Here is a 4,898-nt window from a genome sequence, read left to right as displayed (position 1 = left end):
ACTTGCCTGGGAATATACAGTATGCTAAGTTTATGACAACTTAGGAACATGGGTCCAATAAAGGTGGATAATGTTCTTGATATATAGAATTCACACAATAAATTCCCGATGACTTGACATATATCAGGATATACAAAATAATTCTATTCACTGTATATAAAAAAATTGAAAGAAGCCCTGAAAAAACTAGTGAGTGGGCCGTGAGTTTGGATGTTTTTGTCAAACTACTCTTTCCAAAGTCAAGAATGAGCCTTCACACTCCACATTATCAATTGTTTTATGCAAATATTTGACTTCAGACATAAACCATGAACCATGGCAATCAAAAGAAACATTGCATACCATTGTGCTGTGATGTTACTATTTAGAGAAAGCACATTTGCAACAACACTCCAAAATAGAAGAGGATTTGAAGTATAGGACAGCTCAGCAAAGCATGTAATGAGCTTTACATATTAATTAGTAAAATCCAGTCACAGTTTGTCTGTGCAGTTACCTTCCCCATCGTCTCTTCTTGTGGTTCACACGGTAAACATGGACATTTCTCCAGCGTACTGTGAAGTTTATCAGTCCTTTTGACACCATGTGGGCATGCACTTGAACAAAATGGAAATAGGGGAAAATATTAAATATGTCATTACATCTGCAATGTGGCTGTACTGCTTACCTGCTATCAAACCTGCAGCTGAATCTCTGTGCTGTTTATGTAAGCCAGTGACTGAATCTTAATCTCCGATATTGTTTGCATTGTCACCGCTATGAAATGAATCATATACGCACCAAAATAAAAACATTAGCATTTCACATGCTAATAGAATCTTAGACTCAGACTTCCTATTTGAAACAGAAGAGTATTCTCCCTTCACAGCTTCCATCTTCCCATTTCCCAGAGACAGCAGAGAAACTTCCAGAGTAGTGTTTTGACAAGGGGTTATTAGGCTGGCCAGTTTCCCATTTAGTGAATGTAGAGATGCTGTTGTCAGAGCAGAAGGCCCGGGGCTCTGTAGAGGCCGATCCATGCCAGTGTGACATCTAATGCCTTGAAAGTGAGCTGGATGTTGTTATTCTCTTGATTTCGTATGCTGGACAGGTATCTGCAGTTCTACATGCAGTGTTAGCTTTGAAAGGTATGCATAATAAAAAAAATGAAAGCAGTTTATTCATAACATACTAAAAGATAACATTGCTCACAGAGTAGAGCATTCAGTTGTGTCTTGCTATCATTAAATACACAGTACTGATTTGCTTCAAACTGTCTGGACCACTTCCAACTGTTAATGTTCATAAATCCATTCTGGCGGCCAGGTCAATGAACTCCGCAGTAAAACTGAGCATCAGTCCAGTTCATTCTGATGTTCAGTTAGCTGTACTCTCTGCTGAATTAGGCAGAGAAGGTGGAATGTCAGACTACCAAACAAAAACAAAAAACAAAATAACTTTTTATTCATGGAATATGGCAGATTAACAAAACTTGGTGCTACAATGAAAACATATTGCACAAATCAGGGCCTGTATTTTTCAAACCTCAAAGAATTATACTTATTATAAGACTATTATAGATACTACTACAGCCATGCTAGTGGCTTTGTGGGGCTCTGCTTAAACTAAATGCTAACATGCAGACACTGACAGTTATAGCGCTAGTTTTTGTGTCTAAACTGAACCACATAGTTTTGTAGCCTAATACTAACCAAATTGCAACCACTTTTCTTTTGAAAGTCTAACCATATTTATTATTGCTAAACTAACCGCAGAGCTCGACACATTCAAAAATGGTGCTAAATCTACATATTCATCATGTATACATACAGTATATTAATAGGGATGAAATAATATGTAAATTGGTTGAAATTTAAACAAAAAAAGATGGAACAAGATGGAAATCTGGCTTCTGATTTACAAGGTACTTAAGAGAAAACTAATCAGGAGCATTTCGTAACACAGTGTAGAATACCACCCTTGACAATGCAGGCAAACAAAATCACTGCTAGCTTTATTCTCATTGTTTACACCCCTCAGCAATGTGAAAAATAATAGAAAATAATCATTTGAATAATAGCTGACAAGAAAGCAGCAGCTAACTTATTCAGAATTAATTAGTTTGAGATTATGTTGTGTTTCATCATGACCAATGCTGTGTCATTCCAAAACATTCTTTAGAACAGTTGTTCTATTGTTGGCTTTTATTTTGTATTTAATTTTTAGATTATCTCCATTGTAAGACTAAAATATAATAAACACATTAACAGTCTGAAAAGAATAAACAACGTTATGTTGCTGAAATTCCTGTCCCATTAACCTTCATGTGCCCCAGAGGCAGCTCTTCGCTCTGCTCCGTGCAGAATACCCTGCAAGTAATTTTTTTGACAGAAGCCGTGTCAATCAGCACAGAGAAGATTGAACTCGGACACAAAAACAGCATAAAGAATCTGATAAATTTTCAAAATAAAACACCCTGCGCAGACTCGTGATGGTATATCAGCGTAGTTTAAAACAGACAAAAAAAGAAACCATTTAACTAAGTAGGCTACCTAAAATGGCAGGAGCACATCAATCAATGACAAATGACCAAATCAACAAAATCTGAGCAAGTCAGCAAAATCAGGCAGGCCGTGCCCTGTGGAATCCAGATTTATCTTGTCCTTGTGGGGGGGACCTGACCCCAGGTTGGAAACCACTGTAAAAGAAAACGTATATTCAAATCTAGATGAAAATAAAAAAATAAAAAAATACTATGATTATGACTACTTAATTCAATAGTCTCTTGGTATTAAGGACAGGACTATCCCCACTAAATTTTTACATCCTTGTCTCAATCACTAGTCTTCTTCAATACAACATGATGTTCATTTAGTAAATTATGGTCCTATTTAGAGTAAAATAAATGATCAAACGGTATTATACTGCGATCTGTCCTGTCCTCCACAGATCTACCCTCTCGTCCAAATATGGTCACTTCTGGTTCTGGCCAAACTCGAGGCTCAAAGATGATCCACAAAGTGACATCACGGTTGCGTCCACTTCTTTTATTTTCTATTTTATTTATTCATTCATTCATTCATTCATTCATTCATTCGGACAGCACACATTAAGCAACATTACTGTAAATGTGCCGGTTTTAGCCTACTGTCTAATTTTAAACTGCAGTCCTTTGGCAAGATGCTTTGAAACCTTGAAAATGATAAAAATATACAGTATACAGAATTTACATCAAGACACTATGAAAACAATAACAACAAAACAGAACAATTCTCACATCATAAAACCACACAAAACATCCAGACAACAGTAAAACATCAGTACAGTTGCAGCAGACACCATTTAGACACAGCTAGCCATGCAAATAACACGAAGCAACAACACACAACCTACTTTTGTTACATGCAAACATGCAGGACAACAACAAACAGTACACATAAATAAAATACATCAATCATTATACAGTCTATGATTAGAGCAAGTAGTAGAGTTTGGTGACATCATGTAATTCCCAGCATTGCTCCCACCCACTTACACCTGACCAGAGGTATAATCAACCAGAGTGATTGAAAACACCAAGACCCTTTAACTTGCAATATAGTAACTAGTGACTACAGTTTATCTGTCAAATATATGTACTGGATTATCCCTTTAAATTGTAGTAATATAGAAGTATACAGTTGCATAACATGGAAATACATACGTACAATTTTGTAATTTACTTACATTCCGCCCCTGGTCGGTCTGTTTGGCTCATAATATTGTGTGCATATTTGATTTGATAAGCAGTGCTTTCACCTGTAAGCTCTATCATGGGATCATTTAGATCCCCAAAACCTCCAAAAATTACCTGCAACTCCTTTCAGCATAAGGTAGTAACAATGGGCCCCAGGGCAGGCTGTTATGATGGGCCCTTAGGCTACACCATTAAAAAGCACACCCTGTGTTTGTGTCTAGAGGAAAACCCTATATTGGCAAATTTATGTGCCTTATTTCCTTGTTTTGCCACAGTTTAACAACAGATAAGATTAGATGCAGTAAATAATTTAAAGCTCCTTAAATTGATTTCTTTCAATATTAGCACATTAAATTCAACAGTTGTCTTTGTGTGCTGCAGCAGCTGTGTTGCCTGCGCCTGGACGCAGCAGTCTGAAGTAAAGTACCATCATGTGATGGATTTTAGAGTCGGACTGTGTCACTAGACTTTTGTATTTGCAAAGTACAGAAGACAAAGAGAAAGTGCTGTCATTGTCAAAATCCTGAAACGTCACTACAAACAGCTGAGTGCAGCAGGTGTCCACAGTGCTGAGAAGACGCAGACTTTCACCCTTGGCAAAGTAGTGTAAGGTGAAACGGTTACTTACTATTCATGATGGGTTTATGATCCATTTTACCATGTCACTAATAAAGACCAGCTCGTAGCACGGCGGGGGCCGCTCCCATCAGGATTGGTATTGTTGGTATACACTCACCTAAAGGATTATTAGGAACACCTGTTCAATTTCTCATTAATGCAATTATCTAATCAACCAATCACATGGCATTTGCTTCAATGCATTTAGGGGTGTGGTCCTGGTCAAGACAATCTCCTGAACTCCAAACTGAATGTCAGAATGGGAAAGAAAGGTGATTTAAGCAATTTTGAGCGTGGCATGGTTGTTGGTGCCAGACGGGCCGGTCTGAGTATTTCACAATCTGCTCAGTTACTGGGATTTTCACGCACAACCATTTCTAGGGTTTACAAAGAATGGTGTGAAAAGGGAAAAACATCCAGTATGCGGCAGTCCTGTGGGCGAAAATGCCTTGTTGATGCTTGAGGTCAGAGGAGAATGGGCCGACTGATTCAAGCTGATAGAAGAGCAACTTTGACTGAAATAACCGCTCGTTACAACCGAGGTATGCAGCAAAGCATTTGTGAA

At 37.8% G+C, this 4,898-nt stretch overlaps 1 long non-coding RNA gene across 1 annotated transcript; it reads right to left on the bottom strand.

The window, feature by feature from the left end:
• Nucleotides 1-259: 259 nt before the first annotated feature.
• LOC119907410 lies at nt 260-4,407 on the bottom strand. The gene is made up of 2 exons (XR_005445099.1): nt 4,344-4,407; nt 260-2,677 (listed from the first exon to the last, which is right to left on the bottom strand). It is a non-coding gene; the product is annotated as an uncharacterized LOC119907410 (long non-coding RNA).
• Nucleotides 4,408-4,898: the final 491 nt, after the last annotated feature.

This window comes from Micropterus salmoides, unplaced genomic scaffold (genome assembly GCF_014851395.1).
Source record: "Micropterus salmoides isolate LMB-PRFRI ecotype aquatic unplaced genomic scaffold, ASM1485139v1 Ms_hic_scaffold_17, whole genome shotgun sequence".
In the NCBI taxonomy this organism is placed as follows: Eukaryota; Metazoa; Chordata; class Actinopteri; order Centrarchiformes; family Centrarchidae; genus Micropterus; species Micropterus salmoides.
The sequence above is the reverse complement of the archived record's forward strand: the minus strand, read 5'-3'. Positions and strand labels throughout refer to the sequence as shown.